We start from the raw sequence: 23,637 nt of genomic DNA, 5'->3' as shown, positions 1-23,637 counted from the left end.
TCAGCCTCCTTTTCTCAAGGCTAAATAACCATGGTTACCTCAGCTTTTGTCTGCTGGTATAGAAAGGTCACTTTGCGCCTAACACAAGATAGGTCTTGCTCATCATTCATCTGTCTGACTATGTTAAGTCAGATATTACTGCCAACTAATGTCCCTGTGGCCTGAACCAAGCCATTAAATATGTACAGGTAAATGTAAGTAACAGTAATTTATCTAAGCACCTAAACAATCCAAAGGTTATTCCCATTAGATTTTTAAGTAAGAAATATTAATTCCATAGCAAGAAAAGTAATGAAGTCTGTTCTATTTTTCTCTGTCCTAGCTGGATATTGTGTTAGTGAAAGTGCAAAATCTCACAGACTCGTCCCACAGTTAGGACATGTGTGCCTTCTGCATATGCAGTCCACGTACCAGTGAAGTCTGTCGCCTCTAAGCAGCTACGTCTAAGTTTCTAAAATTCCCAGATGCACCTTGTCTTAACACTCTTATGCTAAGTTTGGTTGAAATCAAGTCACCTGTTGATAAGCTGCTGAGAAGGGATGGAGTACACCAAGAGGAATTCAGAGACACCGTTCTCTCCCAAGCCTTGTTTTCTTAAGAAATAAGTTCCTTAAAGTCATCAACTACTGCGTTCATCACTCGACACACACAGTCCTGTCAAAGTAGCTAACAACCTCTCCCCCTCAAAAACCTAAAACAACTAAAACCAACTCAAAACTAACAACCCAAACTTTGCCCTAACTGTGAGATTGCAGCAAACTACTGATGGCAATAAGTGCTTAACCTTCTTTGATTGAGCAGTAAAGAGGGCCTCAATTCTAAGGCAAGGAGCCACTCCCTCAGCATCTGATTTCCACAAGTTCGCAATAGGCTCAGAGCCCAGTAAAAATACACATTCCCCATATGGCATCTCTCTATGAGGCATCCTGCCCAGGTAAGAATAAAACTTTCCTTGCTGCTGCAGCAAATGTAGTCCTCCATTGAAGAAGGCAACCTTACATTATATCTTGTGAAAGTAAAAGTACAGCATGACAGCAGAAACAGTATAACTACACAGTAGTCCTTATTCACTTCCTTTAACTTATGTGGCTATATAAGCTAAAGAGTATAGCCCTGAATAACAATCTCCAAGGTAAATTGGAATGTGAATGGAATACAATACAGAGCACTGTATCCTTTTGTAGTTTTATTTTTCCACTACAACAATAGAACTAACATTTTTAGTTTATCTTTGCATCTAATGAATACAGCAGGACATTGCAAGAACAAAACAGAGTACTGTTTTTCATAGCCTTATTTACTTAACTTTTGTTTAGTCGATTGAATATAGCTGGGGAGTTTGCATTCAGCATGACATGTTTACTGACACTGGTACACAGGATACTCTGGAAGGTATTAAGTGCTGAAATAAAGTAACTGCTTTCACTGCTTAAGCATCTCTGGTTCACTCACCATGTATAACACATTTCAAAGGCACACACAGTGTACAAGCAGAAGCTTACAGAATAAAATCTGAGTATTTTCACATGCGTTGGAGAAACCGATTCTATTCTCTGTCAGAGTAAATCAATATTTATACCATCTAAGAAATCTGACTAATACTAGCTTTTACTGAGCAGACAACTGAATTGCAGATACAAATTTAATAAAAGTAACACAAGTCAGGTAATAAACACAGGGTAAACAAAAGCTATTTCTATTTCCTTTAGGCTTCTGTAACCAACAGGTTTCTAAGAGGTTGTAGATACTCTGTGTTCTCTAGGATGTTACTGTTCAAAACTTAATCAACATTTATTATTTTCACCCTCAGAACATTTACAAGTATAAGGCAAATATGTGCAGATACAACTACCTAGAAAATGACTTACATAAAAAAGCAGAAGCTAGCAAGCAAAGACATGCAGGGTTTGGGGATTTGGATTCACTCTTCTAACTAAAGGGCCTCAACATACTTTCATCATTCATGTTATTCAAGGTCATTGTATTTAAAGATGACAGCGCCATAGTATGTATGGGAAAGTCAGCCTTGGTGGATGTACAGATAGTCAATCAAGCCTACATACAGCAAATATTTTTGGATGCTATCACACTATCATTTAAGAAATTCTCCAAAATGTCGCTACTGCTGTACCCATCCTTTACCTGGCATGCCTCTCTCTCTCTTCCCCGACTCCCCCCAGTGGACACCAAGGTTCTGTGCAATGCTATTTCTCCTGTTCTTCAACTCAATTTTTTATTCGGCAGCTAAAAGTACAAAATTCTTAGCTGAACAAGAACATCCTTGAAAGACCTTCTTGAGCAGCCATGCTTCCTTCTGTGCTCTAGATAGTTGTTGGCATGTGTACCTAGTCAGTCCAAAATACTTGCCAATCTGATGCAATGGACCCTTTCCCACTGAAAAAATGAAAAGAATGCTTTAGGGTATGGCCCCCCGCCCGAGAAGGCACGTGATGCCTCTATACAACTTCTTCAGCTGACAGGAGCATCCAAATCTCACACGGATCACAGCCACCTAACAAGCATCTCAACTTTCAACACTTCTGATACGGCAGAGAACATGATCCCACATCAACTGTGCTCGCAGCTCTGAATGCCCGAGTATGCCAGCTTCCAGCCCTCAAAGTTCAGGCCTCTTACAGGCTCCACAAGTAAGTCTACTGGCAGCTGAAGACTCCTTTGGAAGAATGAGCTATCCGTGCAGAGTATTAAATACCCTAAAAGCAATCCTCTTGAAGTTCAAACTGAATCCTGATGCCTACTCTGAGGTCACATATTAGATTTTCTAGTACTTTGTGTAGAAAATGCATCCTAATTTGACACTCCTTGTAACCAACAAGGTGTGAGACAGGACTCCCCCAAGAGAGGATCATGTTGCAATTGGTAGCAGTTTATCTCAAATTTGACAGAAACTTCCCCGGATAGCTACTTTTTTTTCCTGTAATACTCCAAAATTCAAGTCAGTTTATATTCTCAGACACTCTTATATGCCTGAAACTACAAGATTTCCTTTCAAATGTTGCCTGAGATCTACTAAGCAGTAGAAGCATGACATTTTAAAAAAATATTTACTTAAAACCTTCACTGTACTTTGGAAATTTTCTTTGTATGAGATCCAGCAATGTTCTGCTAAAGAGAATCGAAGAGGGCTTTAACCAGCCATAGCCAGCAGAGTTCCCATTGCGTTTATAATACTTATTGTACACATGGAGAAGATAGATAAATCTGATATTAGTCAGGTCTGTGGGACTTGAGAGAGAGAAAATAAGTTCTTGAAATGTCTGGTGGTACACAGAAGTGGAAAGGTCGCTGCAAATTCTCACTCAGAACATTTCAATCAATCCAGCTTTCAACAAAAGTGCCAAATGGGACAAAGAGTTCACCTCCTTTCATGGTTGCCACTGTTTCATATTCTACTTGACAAAATAAATGAAACACATTTTGATAAGTGTCCTACATCACTGTAAAGACCTGTCAGTGCATAGACCCCAAAATACTAAATCTCCAAGAGAAATTTAAATTATTTTGAATTGAGAGAACTACAGTGAGAAATCAGAGTCCAGTATCCACATAGAAGAGAAACATGTCACCTAAAAAAACCAAAAGCAAACCCAGAAACTAAATGTCTAACACCTTAAGAGGGGACTCCTTCACAGTCAGGACCATGAGTACTTGCAGCATCTGAAACAGGCAAGTTACTGATCAGTAAACTGCCACTAAAAGAAAGTCGAAAGATTTTTTTTTTTTTTTTTTTACATTTTTTTATAATTAAAACAGAGCCAGTTAAAAAAGTACATCTCACTACTTGTTCATTTCAGATAGGTACCTCGATTAACATTTACGTCCAGTATCTGCTTCACTACTGAGCACAAGACTAGAGGCAAAACTTCTTACTTCTTCCTTCGAATCTTTCATAAACATCGACCATTGATTAGCCTGCTCCAATGCCTCCTGCTGTGCTGGGTGCAATTTCTTCAAGTTCTGTAGCTTTAGTAATAAACCTTCAATGCAGTTAGGCTGCCAACTTATGTTATCATGGACCAGCACAATGCTGAGACAGAGGCTCAATAAATGATACAGTTGTGAGACTCATTACAAAGTCAGATGAGCTCTCTGTCATTTAAGTAGACAGGACAGACTGACATTAAAATACGGTTCATTAAAAGTGAATTTGAGCCTCAGCATTCACTGTACCAAAACATCTGGAGACAGTCTAATTTACACTGGAGTGCCTTAGAAAATATTTCAGCTTGTAACTAAGCACACGGGATTTGACAAGTAAAAGGCTTCTGGCTTTGTATCACTATATACTTGAGAAAGACTTATTTTTATGAATGCCACAGTACCTCCCATCAACTGAGTAACCATGGACCATTCACATTAAGAGCTATTATTTCAGAAAACATGGCAAACTGTTTGCTTTGGCAAGTTGTCCAGGAAAGTAAGTAGGTAAGCTCCTGTGTATTCTTCTATTTATTTTACACATTCATCACTTCTGTCTAGATACAAAAGTAAAAAGGCAAAGTCAGAGGATAACAGAAGCAGAAGACATGCAGAGGAACCCAGATGACAGCTAGACCGTGGAAGTAATTTTCCCTGTCTTTGCAGCGCAACCATAAGGAGATATCTACTCTAAAAATATCAGTTTATTGCTTTTGTCCATTCTGAAAGGATGATGTTATTTTATTTACATAATGTTCCTCCTTCTTGAACTTCACATTTCATTATTACTTGGCACCTTCTTGGATCATTAGGACCTCAGACAGATCATATAAAGTAAAGCAAAAACTTGAAACGCTTCAGTAAACAGATCACAATCTAGCTCAAAGAACCCTTTGTAGATTGACGATCAAGTTTTCAGAGATCCTTGGAAACAGCTAACATCTGATTTCTTAATGTGTTTCCCTTTTCTTTAAAAGAAAACTTGTTACTACTATCAAAAAAATGGGACCAAGACATATGCTAAAGACACGACAATGAAAAATCAGGACATCAAGGCAGGCGGAAATACCAGTGAAATTCCATGCTTCTTTTTAGATGCACATTCATCATGATTTCTTAATACATCAGACTGTTTACTCAAGTTGAGCCTATGTGGCTTCACACTCTTTTCTTTTCATCAGGAAAGGCACCATAAAAGGCAGAGGCATGAATGCTCATGTAGAATAGTTAGGACAGGCTACTTTCGGAAGCCAAAGGAAAACACTCCAAAAACATAACAAAGCAAATAATACGTAGCTCCGCACGAGAAACACCAAAATCTTTCATTCCAACCTTGATTTGCACTGTTTATGCTTTTTTAAATCATAAGACCTTCCCCTGAGAATTTCCATTTTAAAATATTTTATTTTCACGCTCATGTATCTATTTTAAAATATATCCTTAATTACATGAGTTTATAGTAGTGAAAAAATGTAATGGGGGTTAACTTGATGACCGGGAATGAAGTGTTTTGGGGTATTTTGTTGTTGTGGTTTGGGCTTTTTTTGGTTTGTTTTTTTCTGTTGTTGTTGTTGTTTTTTAAAGGGATCAACCCCCAATTATTATAAATTAACTCACTCTGTCTTGTCATAGCTGTTTATCTAGAAAGTTATTTCTAAATGTGTTAACTATTAACAGTATAGTTCAAATGCTTGGATAATAGTAATCAAAAGTTACGAAAATTAGCATATTTACCTTTCCAGGCAGTACCACATCAGAAACATCTTAGCACCCTAAATTAATAATTCCTGGTGTGATATTCTCAGTAATTATTTAGGGAGGGGAGAGAAAGATCATAATAAATACAGCTTTAACAATAGCTGTTTACATCTTTAAAATAAACTAACAATGTAGTGACAAAAGTCTACCATTGACATCAATTCTATTTTCACTTCATAGTCAAATGAAGAGTGAGAATGAGTATCAGTCACTTCATGCAGAGATACTGTTCAAGCAGAACTTTTAAAAAATGAACTCAAAGAAGCTGCACTTGGTGTCAGAGTAGAAGAATATGGCCCTAAGGAAATATAATGCACTATTAAACTACACATGTATTCATTTTAACCCAACAATTTTAATGGTAAGTTTTTGTATTTAGCAAATGATGGAGCACAAAACACACAAATTCACTGTGCTAATCACTTCACAGTTCAAAGGTAAACCTTACACTTTTTACAACAGTATCAGCTGTTGTCAAGATGCAAAACATATGTAAAAGCAAACAACATAATGCAATTAGATAATTTTGGTAAATTTGCACAAGTGTTACCAAAGCAGAGTTTGTTCCAAGTACATCACAAAATAATAATGAAAAAAATTTCAGCAAATTCCTGAATGTGCAAATATATTACCTTGTATTTTTGATACCACTTATTTCTGTATCACTGAACAAAGGAAGAAGATAAATTGTTCAATATTGCTTCTTGAAGCATCGGACAGAATGACTCCCTATTGATTTTCCTGCTGCTGTTCTGCTGAGGGTACAACTGAAAGACATGCAAGTACTCTACACTTTTCTAAGGTAAGTAAACATTTAGACACTGAAACACAGAACAAGGCCTTGGAGGTAAAGTAGCTGAAAAACACAGAACAAAGCAAATCAGTAGCCTTAACACTGTCTACCTGGCAATAAAGCATTTAATTGAAATTTGAACAACCATATGTGTACCAGATACAGATGTGATCCATTATCAGGAGCATTAGGGATTTTGCACTATTGAAGAGAACTTCCTACTGTTTGAAAGATAACCAAACACAATTTCTGATCCATGGACGTTAATTTTTATATGGAAGTTCTATCAAGATGCCCTCAAACAGGAAACAGATACCAGAAAATGTAAAAGACCTTATAAAGGTAAGTAAACAACTATTTCCTTATTTTACAGGACGAAAACTAAGGGAAACAGGAGAAATTACAACTGATTTAGTCCGAAGCAGCATAAATGCTTCTCAGCTAGCTCTTACCTAACTTCAGTATTGACAGCAGCGTAATCACAGCAGTACAATTTGCCGTTCAGGTAAGCTACTCTGGTGTATATTCAATGTCTTGGGTAACTTCATAGCTAACACTAAGTTCTGGGCTATTCAGTGTGCCTGAGCAAGTTTTATTTATCTTGGACAACAGTACAGACCTGTCCTACCACTTCTAGTTCTGCTGTTAATTACAATTCATTGTAATAAATAGAAGTGAACTTATAACTCACAATCTCCTGTCCCGTGCCTTGATCCTTTCTGGAAGTACTGTTGTAAGCACTATTTCTTCTAAACATCAATGAGACTGATAAAACATATACCACATTGTTTAAATATCAAAAGCATCAAAAACTGTATTTTGGTTGAAATGCCTTCTTCAACAATACTTATTGCGTAAGCTTTAGAGCACAAATTTACTTTTTTTGAATTTACAAGTGTGACTTCACAGCTGTTGCTCTCAAATGCAGTCAATATTTGCATATTACTTTAATGAGTTGCTAGTAACCCAGACTCCTAAAGCACAGCTGTGCTTTTGGAATCAAACATGCAATTCCCATAGATTTCAGTTACCAGAACTGCATTGCTGCTTCTCCACCTCCTTTACTTTACATTTCTGGCACGTCAAGTTAGGACTTAGGATTTTTTTCTCCCTTCTTTTCCCTCCACGCTTTTCAAAGGAGTCCCGTATGAAGAGATGGTGTTTGGTGGCTCTACCGAGCAGCTGGGATACTTTGATATCTACTGGAGTCCAGCTGTGAATGTGGATTGAAAGGATAAGTCAAAGCCCAGCAGAGTGTGATTTTTAAGAGTTATGGTTTTTTTTTTTTTTTTTTTTCAGGCCTCTTCGAAAATCTGAGGCAAGCTTGTTTATCAGTGCACAGCTCCAGAGAAACAAGCCTTAGCAACACGTGTTAATGAGTCTTGACCACTACTTAATTTTTGTGAGTTTGGGGACCGGTTTACACACATTCTCCTTAACTTCTGTTCGGCTGTGTGTGGGAAGGTTTCTGTTTAAGCATAGAACTAGTCATATAACACATAGTCATTTTAAAATAGTTTTTATGTTTACAAAAAGTTCTGCTTTTTCACTTGTTTATAAGAAAAATATTTCCCCTTCCTTGTTATACTAAGAGGCCAATCAAGAACCCAATCATTAACGAAGCTCAGTAGTACACAGGAAAAGCTCAAAGACAGTATCACTTTCAGGCATGCATAGCAGGAGCAAATGGTTAATTCTGAAAAATAAATCTGTTTACAAAACAGGAAGAAGGAATTCTCTGACAATCTTTCCCAAATACATACATATTTACTTTTTAACAGAAATTGTCCAGGCACCTCTTCTAAGAGGAATAAATAAAAGCCCATACAGAAAGCTGGCTGCATCATTTAAAATAAGCTGTTTGCCTGGCTAAGTCAGGGGAAAACTCTTGAATGTCTAGCACTTTCTTGAGTGTTTGTTCCTGATCAGATTTCCACCAGCCAAAACCCAAGCTAAATGAACTGGAAATCATCCTGATTGCCTGATCCTCACATAACAACACAAGTTTTAAAAAAAAAAAAGAGCCAACCTATCGTGGTCATGACCTGTGGCCTTTAGTTGGCTGGGACTAGGCTGCTGCAATCAGCTTATGCCTACGTCAGTATTTATCCTTTTTTAAAGCAATGCATTTAAAAATCAAGCTTGAATGCAGCATCAGAGCATCGTGGTGACTGTGAGGAGGGAGAGGAGAGTAATTAATTTTTTTGGTACAGTTTCGTTTAATTCTATTTGCCCATATGAGAGGTACTTATACATACTCTTCTAGCACTATTATTCCTTCAAAAATAGCATGTCTTTTACCTCAATTCACGAGCAGAGCTACTATTGTCTTATGTTTTGTTTAGTGGGGAAAAAAAAAGATGAGAAAGACTATTGGTAAAAGTACGCGCATGATTTTTATGTAACGTACGTCATAAAAGTGCTCCTTTACAAAGGGCTTCCAAGACACGTCTGCTGGAAATTAATGCATAGATCTAAGGTCAGTACTATTTCCTATCATCAGAGAGTTAATTTATCAATTTTCATGCAACGTTTTATTCTTCACATGTATTAGCACGTTTATATTGGGTTCTTCCATTTAGTCAGAAGAACCCTGCACCACTAGATGTCACTATAAACAGAACATTGCGAATCACACATTCCTAGTACTGAATTTACAGAGTATCCTGCATTATTACTATGTTTTTAAAAATAAAAATTAAAGAAAAGGTATTTTCAAGTCATATTGACTTGCTTGTTTAGTTGAAGATGAGTAATTGCCAAATTTCAAATACATATTGAATCCCCAGCATTTGGATCTAAAGGTATGATGAGTAAAAATGCTGACGATATAAAAGAGTTGAAGGATGGGGATGATTACAAAAGCTACCACTATCTTATTTATTAGCTAATAACGTCATCCATAGCCAGTTTATTATTGTTTCTTAAGAAATCATTGTAAGTATCTGTCTCATTAGAGAGCAGAAGTAGCAGACAAATTAATGCACATATGCTACAACATTAATTAGAGAATCAGATTTTGCAGAAGATTGATAATTTGATAGTGACAACGGTAGCTGCAATTATTTGAGTCTTTTCTGGAAATCTTCTGATGAGACAAAATGAAGAAAAATCACAAGGATGCCATGATCCAGCTTGAAGTGGAAAGAAGGCAGGAATTATCTTCAGCATAAGACAAAATGCTCTCAACAAAGCAGAACTTGCACTAAGATTTTGCAATTATATTCCATTGTCTGCATTGGCTTCAAATAGAGGAAAAGAAAAATCAGGCCACATAAAAAAAAGCTTGTTTTTAACATAGGCAAACAAAGCTTCCAATCAGTAATACAAGCAATCAACAGTTAAAATGTCCTTAATAATAGGATAGTGGCAACAGAATAACAGTAGGAGAAAATAACTATTCAAATTACCCTGCTCAACTGACATTTAATAAATTCATATTTAAAAAATGACATTTAGAGAACTAGATGATAATGCAAATGAAGGCTATATTTATAAAGGGGTGAAAAAACAGCTTCTAATCTCAAGTGTAAGAATATCCTAGGTTTTGGTACCTGGCAAAAAATATTGAAACTTGCTGATGGATAGCGATCCTGTGCAGTACTGCAATTATATACTATTCTGAGCTAAATGCCATGGATTCTCCATCTGCCCTTACTGCCACTGCTGAAATAACTTTCTAGCATTGGCTCATTCTTGTTTATCCATGTCACCCTCTTGACATGAGCTATCGTTTTTCAAATATAAAATGGTCCAATAGGCCAAAATGAGCTGCTGTAGCCTACACACTGGGAGATTGCACTGTGCCAAACTTGAGTTTGGCTACTAACTTTCCCGTGATAAATTAAGTGTGTGGATGTCTCAGTCCATTTATGAATGTATATGATACATTTCTATCCTGCCTAACAGTTTTCACTATAACAAGGGTATTGCAATTCTTTAAGAGCATTTTCATTGTCTGGAACAGTCCTCTGAGATTTAGCAGAGGCTTTTTGTGCTCCCTTTTGCTCAGCTGCAAAAACCTATGAGGAGCATTTTCAGCAACAAAGTAAAACTTATTTTGGTTAGCATTCAAGATGCAGCACAACGGTGGTACTGCCCTTGATCCACTCATCTGTCTTGGAGCAAGGAACCCAAAGGAATTCCCTTGAGCCAGGTCACAGTTTTGTCTCCCACCACGTTTTCCCAATGAATATTTCTTTTAAAAAAAAGAAGTTTTATGTTCACTTGCATTTCGTTAACAAGAATTTTGTACTTCTAGCACTTCATTGCTAAACGGAGCTACACAGTTTATGGGACTTGGCAAGAGAGACAAATACTCTAAATACTGCATACCTGAATCTCAGATTTAATAATATTGTCTCTCAAAACATCCATTAAGTATTTGCCCTGGCTTATAGAAGGAGATGCTTTTGTAGGCATAAACCATTAGATCATTTATTTATTATATATCTTTGATGCAGTACAAGACAGAGATACCAGTTTTCTCTTGCTGCTTTATAATGTAGTTAATGACTATACCACATTAGAGAACCATGATATACTACAGAAGGTTTAAACTCTTCTGCTGATACATGACATAAAGCTTGGGAAAGAAAGAATTGAAACCCTATTTGTGACAATGTCAAAGATGTGCATGCAGAGTGGTGAGGAAGGAATTTGGTTAGGCATTTCAGGGGAGGCTTAATTCTGTTCTCTTGTTTATGTGTTTTTAATTACATGATTACTCAAGATCGCCCCATAGGGCACCAGCCTCACTCAGTGATGAGATCAAAGAATGCAATTATAAGGTTAGAATGATGGGCAAGAAGCATTTGGGAAGGGTACCATCTTTCTATGAGAGGTGATAGGAAGATTTTGGAGGATGCATTATGAGGGTATACAAAGAGAAAGTTCTCATTCTTAAAATTAAACTATATCAGATATTTAATTATCTCCCCAATTTGTTTCAGACACAGCTAAAGATATGAAAATGACCATTGTCTTTGCTTTTAAACAGTCTGTATTGATTATGACATTTATGCAGGACTGGAATGAAGATTCTTGTCAGGTCTAGAATACACATGCTACACAACAGCTTCTTCATGCAGCTACTGTATCACTCACTAGCTGTAATACAGTAGATTGTGGTGTTATCCTTGAATTCCTTCTTCACAGCAATTGGTCTAAACATATCTAAACATACAGCTTCACAAGTGCATAGCTGACATACTGCAACTATTGCCTATAATGAGGTCAATACAGTTTATTTGACCTAGTTGAAGCCTCTGCCTCACATTTCTTCCTGTAGGCTGAAGGCTTATTTGCAACTGTTCTGTTTGCCCTGTACATAGATGTACCAAAAGCCTGCATGACTTAAAGGAGGAACAATACATACTCTGTTTGTTTTGCACCCAGACATATCACATGACTGTTTGTTATACAGCACAAACAGAAATACTTCATGGTTTGCTTCTTTGGAACAGTTGAATAAAAATAGTAAAATTATGATAATGGTACCCATTCTGCAAGTATTTGAAGGAATAAGATGATCAGCATCCCTCTGCAAATATATAACATCTACATGAAGAGGACCATCACCCTTTTCAACAAGCCAGAACAGACTCGTTCAGATGAGACCGGTCTTGATCCATGGAAAAAAAGTTTATGAAAACTGATGATGCACAACAGAGCTTGGGGGAAAAAAAAAAAAAGACAAGCCAATTTTATTCTAGCTCTTGGAGAAAGGGAGCCAGTGAACACAGCTGCCACCTGAAGCCACGTCCCGTTTGTCTCCAGGCATCCCGTAGCTCTGACACACTAGTGTGCTCTTGCTTGCCACAGGTGCATGGAGTACAACACAGAGGTAAAGCTAAAAAAAGCTCTTTCCCCAAGATAGCTAGTGTACCTGAAACACCTGAAAAACTCGGTTATACAAGGTCATCCTTCAAAGTTCAAAAGGGTTCTCTTATTGCTACAAACACTAGCAATTTGGAATCAATTCCTCTCCTTTCTAATCATAGACACTCCTTAAAATACTGTAGGAATGACCTTCAGCTACTACCCTCCAAGTATAGTTCCTTCCTTAGTAATAAACAGTGAAAGGAAACCATGCAAGAACTGTATCGCTACAAATTAACAGATGCATAGGGATTACAGGGTTCAGTGGTTATGATTATTAAGAGTTCATACAGCTAGTGTCACTCTGAAAAGTGCAGAAGAAGTAAGGACTGAATAGTCAAATATATAACTGGTTTTACTTGTGGTTTTAAAATCAGTTTGTTTAACAAACAAAATTTAAAAAAAAAAAAAAAACAACAACAACAAAAAACCCAAACTAAACATCTTTAATCTTAGCCAAAATTCCACAAGATGCCTGGTAATGGATTACTCTGTCTCAGACTATGATATAGATACCACTTTGATATTCCCGCCACTTTCCCTGAAAAGGATAGTACTATTGTTCTGGGGGGGTTTGTTTTAAAAGAACGGACAGCTTTGTTTAGCACCCGTCAGTGCCGGGCAATAAGCGACAGTGATTTCATCCAGTGTTGGGTCAAAGACATAGTTCATTTTATACTGTATTTTTTAGACAGTCTCCTAATTTGTGTATTTAAAAACAAAAGTGACTAATGCTTTAGCTATACACTTGAAGTATATTAAAAAAATACAGAGATGTTACGTATGGAGTCAAACAGTAACCACAGGTTTTCCTCAGGGAACATTCATTGTAATTAAATCATAAAATAAAAAAAAAAATTAAGAAGCCTAAGCCTTGCATCATACTCAGCTTGCAAGTCTTCTCATTGCACACTTGAAACTACATCCCCTTAACAGGAAAGCCAGTTCCAGTTTGTCAGAACACAAATGTTAATTAGAGCTTCAAAATGCATGTCTGAGTCTCAGGTAAAAAAAAAAAAAAAAAAAAAAAAAATCGCTACATAAATCAAAACAAAGTAATCAATACAGCTGCTGTAATATTTGTGGCATTCATTTCAATATCTAGATAAAAATACCAGATAAAAACATCTCAAAATGAAATAATCAACATCAATCATTTAAATCAAATCGAGAAGCTTTCAGACTGTGTAAGACTCATGACTACAATTGATTAAGTGTGAACTTCAGGCATATCATTTAATTGTACAAAAAAACCCCAACCTGTTTGTTGGCGTTTAACTTAGTAATTTGTTATTTGAACATATTAATAAAGCGGTATTCAATGAGCTTAAAACTCTTGAAATATAGTCTGTACAAGTCTGGAAGTCACCTTAAAAACCAGGCACTTCAGAGGAAAGACAGGAAGAATTCAATCTCTGCACACAGAATCAATGTTACAGCACATTTACTAGTTAAGTAATCTTTCTTAACTTTATAACTATCTTCTGGCTCTGTTCACCATCCCTTTTGGACTTATCAAAGGTAGACTTTCCAAAAGGCTGATGTTTTGCCTGTTTCAGTTTGTGGTGAAAGAAACATTAAGTCACCTTGGGATCATTCACTCCTTGATTCAGCGTTAGAGTCATTCAAGACACATTAATATTCACTGAAGAAAGGTCCATTTTGTCAGTATCTACAACTGACAAAGAAGGAGCAAAGAACCTATTTCAACCTGGCCAGGCTGGATCGTTGGGCTGGGGCCAACTGTATGAGGTTCAACAAGGCTCAGTGCCGGGTCCTGCACTTGGGTCACAACAACCGCATGCAACGCTACAGGCTGGGGGAGGAGTGGCTGGAGAGCTGCCTGGCGGAAAAGGACCTGGGGGTGTTGGTCAACAGCTGCCTGAACATGAGCCAGCAGTGTGCCCAGGTGGCCAAGAGGGCCAATGGCATCCTGGCTTGTATCAGGAACAGTGTGGCCAGCAGGACCAGGGAGGTGATGGTGCCCCTGTACTCGAGTACCCTGTACTCGAGGGCTGTGTTCAGTGTTGGGCCCCTCACTACAAGAAGGACATCGAGGGGCTGGCGCATGTCCAAAGAAGGGCAACGAAGTTGGTGAAGGGTCTAGAGCACAAGTCTTATGAGGAGCAGCTGAGGGAACTGGGGTTGTTTAGTCTGGAGAAGAGGAGGCTGAGGGGAGACCTTATTGCTCTCTACAACTACCTGAAAGGAGGTCTCTTCTCCCTAGTAACGAGTGATAGAACGAGAGAAAACGGCCTCAAGCTGCGCCAGGCAAAATTTAGGTTGGATATTAGGAAAAATTTCTTCAACAAAAGGGCTGTCAGGCATTGGAACAGGCTGCCCAGGGCAGTGGTTGAGTCTCCATCGCTGGAGGTATTTAAAAGGCAGGTAGACGTGGTGCTCGAGGACATGGTTTAGTGGTGGACTTGGCAGTGATAGGTTAACGGTTGGACTTTATGATCTTAAGGGTCTTTTCCAACCGTAACGATTCTATGATTCTATTCTATGAAATGTAGAGTTGAAAGAAGAGGGCAAACCACACAGCTCAGAGCAGAGTATTTCATCTCCAGATCAGTGACTTGGATCTAAACTGTATCAAAACAAACATTATCTTTTACCATGCTACATTATAATGCTACAGAATGTGATCAACAGGTGTTTACGAAGTACTCCTTGAAGTACTTGGAGATACTGAAGAAAGCTTTCTAACCATGCAAAGTTGTACACAGAATCCTTAATTAAATTATGCAAAACCTAATGGTAGACTTTACCATAGACCTTTTTGCTGAAGTTCCTCTTAGGAAGTTGAAGCCTCATTGTTCTTCCTATCTGTCATCACTTTGTCAGTGTCTTTTGCCTTAGAAAATCCACAAAAAGATTAATAAAGCTTGCAGCTTTACTATCAGACTTCTAGGTGGTAAGCTTCACTGTCAACTATGAACACCTATGTGCTACGTTATCTGTAAAATGATATCACTAGTAGCAGTATATCTAAGTATTTCTCCTCTTACCATGCACTTTAAATGGTCTGCCACTTTTGCAAACACTTACAAGCTTTCAGGCAAGTTTGCAAAACAACAACAAACTATTGGAAACTGAAGACATGCCATAGTCCTCAGAATTCATTCCCTTATTTAGGGTTGCATATGGGACACCATGTAAGAATCCACAGGAAGAGCATGACCTGCTCCAGAAAACACCTACTCAACCTCCTGTCTTGAGTCACCAGACTCTTTTGAATGCCTTTTTTTTCCCCCAACCTATTCCTTAATGATCTGAATGAAATGGTATAAATTAATCCATAGCAATGACAACTTCATTAACACTTAGATCACACCTCAGAGTTACACAAAAGTTACGCCATTAGACTAGGGTACATATAGACCTTCTAATTTATACTTCCAATATAATATTATGCCTTTTTTAAAGATGAAGATAAGATATCACTTTATGCTATCTTTATTCTTGCCCATTCCTTCAGAAAAGTATCTTAATCTGTATTTTCATTGTGAAATTTGTATTTTTTTGTTACAACTAAAGCAAATCAACGCATAGTTAGCTTAACCTACATATGTAAATTTGTTAAGTAATTTAAACAAATATCCTTAGAACCATCACAAAAATCACACAACATAACACGTTATTCCAGGATCAAAATACATGGAAAGAAAGTAAACCATAATTAAGAACTGTCCTATCACTCGAGTCTTCTGGTGAACACTATTTCAGAAATGTCAGTCAAAAAAATGGGAACCTTGAAGTTACTCATTCATAGCACTAACTTTCTATTTGTGCACCAGAGCACGCCATATGTTTTCCGATTGTTATATTCATTAAGGTATAGTTAGAATCTCTAAATTACTTTTAGCAGAGTTGAGTTCTGTTTGTATATAGGGTCAACTCATACTTTTAATTAAGTTTTGCCCACTTAAAGGTTTTAATCTTTAAACCTTTTAATCTGGGTACTCCTACAAGTTACATGAGAAGCCAAAGTGCAGTAGACATACTTGCTAGATGTGTGTGTGATGTTAAACCTCAGATCAAGGAATAACCGTAACAGAAATCTCATGTTCCCCTCTTCCTGACTACTGTAAGGTTAACACCCATAAACTATAGTTTTGCTTACTCAATTCCATGAAACCCATCATGTGTATTATTTGAAGGTTTTGTTCTGATTTCATGAATTACTAACACTGTTACGTTACTTCATTCCTGAAACCGAAGAACAGTCATACAAGAAGGCACCCGCAGCTGCCAGAGGGCTCTGGCTAGTATCCCAGAGACTTAGAACAAAAATGATGTGCTTTGCTACTGATCTGATCAACATTTTTCAGGAATGAACTCCTATGCTTGTGCATAGCCAATTTTGTCACTTCATGTACATTTTGCCTGATCACTTTATATAATTCACAATGCAACATTTTTCTAAATATTCAGACATCAAGCAAACACACAGAGGCATAAAACGTATCTGCACCTTGGCTCTATGACAATTTTTAACCACCTAGAGCACCTGGGATGCAAAGACATACCGGCACCAGCCTGATCATGTGATGCCAGCGAAAGGACACTGTGGTTGTTGCACATTTGCCTTGAAACAAGCCCTCGCTCTTGTTCTATGGTGAACTTCACTGTATGTCTCAATAAAGCTATAATCAACCTGGCTTTAATAATTTACACGATGGAAAAAGATCAGTTACAGTAAAACAAACAAATCGATTGCTGATTACAAGATCAAGCTACTTCAGCACTAAATAACCCAAGTGAACTGGTAAGAAAAGTGGAGTGCAAACAAACCCCAAAATGCATCAGTGTTATTGCATCCTGTAGCAGTAACAGACTAATGAATAACATGACAAGCTAAATTCAAGTTAATGGCCAAGTAATAATTTAGGGCTTAATTGCACATAAATTAAATATGCAAATGAAAAAAATTTGTGACAAATTATATATTTAAGACTTTTAGGCAAGCCTCTGAACTTTTAAAGGATCCTCATGTAATCCACACTAGGTTAACTCAGCTCAAATATGCCAATATAGACACTTAATCCAGTCTACATAGCCCATGACCACAGTGCAAGAAACAAAATGAACCAAAAATGAAAACAAGACTTTTATTGGTTTTTTCCTTTCCTGTCAGCATCCTTACTGGTAGTGAGCTATGTATTATACATGGGCTTTGGATTGGTTTTTACTAGTTTAGATCAGTTAATGTCAACAGATGCTTTGAACCGGCATTAGGAATAGAGCAACACTATTAGAACACAGAAAGATTTATTGTGCCAGCCTGGCAATTTTTTTGGTGCTTAATAAGTTTGGGTACATTGCTGAAGTATAAGGTGAATTCACAACTGTCACGGAAGATGTAGTCACTAGTATATAATTAGGGAGTTGAAGACAAACCCTTCAGGAAGGCTCTATAAGTAACTAAAAAAAAATTAATAAACGGAGGAAAACTATTACTTTACAATGGCAACAACTGACTATGAACCTCACTAGTCAACAAAACCATAGGTAGCGAATTGTCATCAACGACAAACGGCTCTTTGCCATTATTCAGTTATTCTTAGAATGCAAGACAGCTTCAAGGAAAATCACTACATAGTCAGTGCTGTAAAACAGCAAGGCAAGTAAAAAAGAAATCTCCAAAGAATCCAGAACAAGTCAAGTAACTTGATTTTTTTGATAAAGAGAACAAAATCAGATAAATTTTGCTGTACAGAGGACTGAAACTGCAATAGCTTCCAAAGCTTCAATGAACATGACCACCTACATGCAGCCATGTGACTTCTTTCTGCTCAGATTTTATCAAGTTGGCTTTGAACGAGGTTTGCCTCTGTACTACCTCAAGTAAACTAACAAGAACTGGCCAGCAGCTCTGGGGACTGCCGCATCTATGCTACCCAGAGTGCAGTCACATACCTCAGAGTATACCTACCCTTTTATGAACAAGCAAAGCTATTAATAACTTAAGCTGCCCGCACTAATAGTTTGATGGAGTTTTTTGGAAGTTCATCGCTTAGGTGTGGCACATACCATGGTCTGACCGTAAATTTTCTATTAGTAGTTGGTGTCTTGGTTCTGTTTCAATAATGGATTTTAAATTGTTCCCTCCCTCCATCCCAGCCCGCTCTCCTCCCCACAGTGGCTTACCAAGCATGGATAAAAACATTATACATAATTGTTAAACCTTAGATTACAAAATACTGTATAAGACTAATCATAGATATTTATAGGCTGCACAAACTTTGTTTGCTCATCCATGGCAAGCATTTAATAAAGCTAGTTCATCTGGAAAAAATTTAAATTAAATAATCCAAAATGAATGTGATGCATATTCAGAAAAATATGGTGTTCAGAACTAACAATAATGAAATTTAGGCCTTAGGAAAAAAAAAAAAACAAACCCCAAAGTCTGTGTTTTGTTTCATTCTTCCCCCCATTAATTTCTTCCTACCACAAAGGAAAAAAAAAGTATTAAAGGCTAATATTTTACCTAGCTTGGTACATTTTTTTTTTCTTTTAATAAATAGAAGTTCTGATTATTGTCCCTTCCTATTTAAGTGCAAGCTAAGATTCCACATCTTTCTGACATGGAAAAGGGAGGGCGATAAATGAAATAACCTTGAAATTCCAGTCAGATAAACATAAAAGAAATAGAAAGTTAAAGATCTTAATCACCTACGGTGAAGTGCATGTAATACCTTTTTATGCAGCTATGTTTACACATTTGTCTCCAATCAGTCTCTAAAGTCACTGGACACTTGCTAATGACTTGGGGGTTGTATGAACGCCCATGAGTAAATGGCTGCTGAAGAGATGGAAGACCCTGAGAGCCATACTGAACAAAAGCGCTGAGCATAATGAAAGCCAGATACAGTTTCTGGGGTTTGTTTGGAATAACATCTATGAAAGCTTTCACCCAGTTCTACCTGGGACAATCAGCCAAGCAAGAGGTGAACTCAGCTGATATAAGCCTCACCTCTAATAGATCCCAAAGTCCATGCTCTTCCTCCTTGTACCAAGTAGCAAATTACAGTCCCAGCTCCATAACAAATGGGCAGAGACTATCAGTACTAACTCACAAGATAAAATCTTCCAGGCTACACAGCTCCTGCTAGGAAATCCCTCTGCTTGCAGTCACTAATATCAACCAAGCCTAAATTGTTTCTTCTGTAGCCATGGAAACGAACTAGTGAATGATATTTGTCCTTCCCTCTCTCAGAGACAATCTGATTTTTAAACTGATGATAATGACATTCTATAACTTTTTTTAATACTTAATTGACTGTTCTTTGCCAATCAAATTTTAAAAAAGTCTTCCTCAACATTCCTAGTTTACCCTTGTTATTTGGTTTCCCAAACTTCCCAGTTGCACAGGGTCTCACACAGACTTTGTGGTCCTGTGGCCCAGCAGTATTTTATTGCCACTGCTAATAACAGGCCACAGGTATTGTGCTGAGTTTGCAAAGTCTCAGGATGCACCTTTCTTCACCTGCCTGGATTATTTTTACTTGGTTTAGCTATAACAACAATTTTTTCTAAAAATCAAATGGCTGTAGTCACCTTTGCATGGTACAACTAACATTTGTACATCGATAACAGTAAAAATTAGTCAGTCTGTATAGAATGGGATATTTACAATAAGCACAGTGATATAGTGCAGAAAAATACAGACTTGGAATGGTAGCAGAGGCTGTGAGAAGTGGAGACACAGGATACTGTGGAATACAGGCATAAAATAAAAAGATGGGGCCCAGGCTTTGCACTGGAGACCCCAAGGCTACAAATTCACCAGTGGCCAGGTAAACAAATGCAAAACTGAAGACAGACAGAAATAGTTTCAAGGGTAACAAAGAAAGTCTTCATAAAAATAATAATAATAATAATAATAATAATAATAATAATAATAATAATAATAATAATAATAATAATAATAATTCACATGTAACATGGAGTTCCAGACAAAAGGAATGCAAGGTGTAACAGCATGTTAGTAAACTTATAAGAAGGAATGCACATAAGTGATAAAGTCAGGAAGACAAAAGTATGATCATTTTCCTCCCAGTAAAGACTCAAAATGCTGACAACTTGCCAACCCATTCCCTGCCACAAGCACAACAGACTGAAGCCATCAGCCTAAGGACCCAGATGAGAAGGGAAAGGGTGAGTACATAACCAGGAAAAGGGGTCGGTAATAGGACATGTATGGTGTAGAAAAATTTTTAACTATATTCAGAGACTCCTTCTGTGTAGTAGTATTCATTTTTTCTATTTTCTGTAACAATTACATCCACATCAATAATAATAATAATAATAATCCTTTGATTAGACTGTCATACTTTGACTATACTAACAACATACTCTTGTCTTTACACATAAGGTATGTTTCCTTTTTGCCTGTAACAAGACTTGGAGCGTAACATCATGTTGAGCTATTTGCAGCCTAACTCAGTTATGAATTTGTTTGGTATACATTGAACTCAGGTGGAAATTCCTTAAGGCCAAAGAAAGGTATAGATTTCATTTACTATGCTGTACTAACAAAAAAACCTCATAATTATCAAGTTGATCATATTTTCAGGAGAGCATGCAAGAGTGAAACAGAGGTACATATACTATCAGCATCCTACATATTAACAGAGCTTTTAAAAGGCATACTCTGCCACAAACACCGCTACTGTTCTATGCTATTTGCCATAGAACACCTTCTAACTTCCCATATATTCCCCTTCTTTTTATAGTTTTAAAACGTGGCATACTTCCGCAGTCCCTGTATCATACTACAAAGGTAGTCTTTAATACACTATCATATCACACAATTTTTAATTTAAGATCCTGCTATTCTTTGGAAGAGACCGCGATTCACGACGACTTTAGTAACGTGAAATTCAAGAGTAAAGAGCAGGGTGCATAAATCTCAGTCATTCAGAGGTGTAGACATTTCATGCCAGGAATCGGGGCATTCTGAGCTAAGAAAATGACACTTTTCCTTCAAAGAAGCGGAAGGAAAGAGAGGATCATCACAAGCCAAGAGATTCTCCCACATTCTTGCAGCCAGGATTGGGGCATTAAAATGACAGGAATGATTCCATTTTTGATGAGTGCTCATGAGACTGTCGACATACTTACATGTACCAGAAGATGCCGAGATAGTTACACTAGCTATAGTTTGAAAGACAATGTCAAAGTTGATGGATTTTCTTAATAATTTTTCGACTTTGTCTTAACAACAAATCTGCATTGGAACTTCTGTTTTTCAACATTGCTCGTTGGATTCTTGTAACTGACACTTTATCAAGATAACAAATATCACTAATTTTCTTTAATATCACTTGTACTTATCTTCTGTTCCAAGTTTAAATTAATAGTGATATCTATCCTATATTTATACATAGTGAATAAAAAAGTACCGCTTTATACTTACTGATGGAACTGAATTTTAGATCAGCTTGTCTCATTACATCTGTGGTAGATCTGGGGCACTCTATCTACTCTGACAGGTTTAGGTTCTGCTGAACAACTTACCTCTCAACCTGCCCGTGTTCAAATACGGGGCCCACACTTGCTGCAGGTAGCTTGAAAATTATACTGGGATTTATTCCCCTTTAACATAACACAGAGTATTTCGTCTATAACCTTAGTGTTATGATTCCACATACCTAATCAAATTAATTTTTAATAACAAAAGCCAGCTCTTTCCACCCCAAACAAACCTGTTCATACTTTTGGGTCTAAATGTAATGAGCCATGTCCCTTGTAATGAAAGGCAATTAGAATGTGCCACACACACTGACTTGCAATACTGGTGTTGTATAATCGTCTCTGGGTGTGCGTACACTAGGACTCTATTTTGAGTCAGGAGTGTGGTTTGTTTGCTTTTAATGCAAATGTCACAATTAAGTCTGCTGTATTACATGAACCAAAGTAAGATAAGGGGACGGAGTGCACAAACAAGATGCCTTTTATCTGAAAGGAAGCTAGAAGATGTGCTCCAGAATTACACATAATTCCTTCCCACCCTGAACAAGCATTCCATTTAGAAAACCAGGCTAGAATTAGCGCAGAATATAATCTCTGCAACATGTGTATTAGTGTAAATGCCAGGTCCAAGACACTATCTTTTTCACTTTGCACGTTCACTTATTAGCCTGCACTGCCTCCTAACATGGACTTTGTCATTGAGTATTGTCATGGCCTGTAAAGATTGGTTTGTGTTTTTTTTTTAAAGCATCAAAAAGAATATTCTAATTTGGGTTTACAGATCAGCATTATTTTCCTATCCTGGCAGAGTTCCAGTTGCAGAAGCATAATCTAGTGTTCAGACATGACTCAAGAGTTCCTGAGCAGCCTGCATGTGAGGAAAGTAGTTCCTGGTGTAGTATTTGCACTACTAGTCATGAAACAAAAAAATCTGTTGTTTCCTTCCCTCTACTTCAGTCACCCCACTTGTGAAAAAAACCCAAACAATATCAGTTATATACCGTCATGCATAGATTACCCGATATTGGCAAAATGTGCTTTCAGCTAGGATGCTGGAGAACTACTTAATATTTTTATGAAGTAACTCTTGTATCGCTGACTTCAAATTGTCCGTGAAATATCATAATTCTAGGTATCTGGATATTGTCAGAGCATATTTTCTAATTTAACTTCACTATTCAGCTCACGTAATATACAATTTAATGATAGCGGAGAAGATAATCTTGAACTGTTCTTCATAAAGATAAAGAACACTTTTACAGCTATTAATAGCATTAGTATTTGCTGTGCATGCTAACAGATCATCTCCTTTATTTTTACTGCTAAAGTATAACCCTTCAGAAGTAGCACAAGCCAACTAAATGCAAAGAGATCTAACATGCCAAAATACAAGGCAGAATAAAGATCCGTCAACTGACTTTCAGATTCACGGGTGTCACTCAAAAAAGTAGTGCCTAAATCAGACCCAATACTAAAGAGTACACAAGTGCTGTATGATTGGAATGACAGCTTTTGTCCTAGCACATAGCATGACTCTAAGCATGCAAAGGCTCTGAGAGTTGTTCATGGGTAACTGAGGTCCACTTGGTATGTTCAGCTCCTAGGTTCTCAAAATTCTTTTTAACATTCTCCTTGGCATCTCTACTCTTTACAGGAACTTCAGTAATTTTCAAATGCAAGCTATGAAAAGCTTGGTTTTTTTTTTTTCAGGTTATTACCATAGGAACTTTCTCCTTAGAACTCTTCATTTACAGATGCTCCCCCCCCGTTCTTAGGAAAACAGC

Source organism: Platalea leucorodia (genome assembly GCF_965183815.1).
Source record: "Platalea leucorodia genome assembly, chromosome: 11".
Classification (NCBI taxonomy): Eukaryota; Metazoa; Chordata; class Aves; order Pelecaniformes; family Threskiornithidae; genus Platalea; species Platalea leucorodia.
The sequence above is the reverse complement of the archived record's forward strand: the minus strand, read 5'-3'. Positions refer to the sequence as shown.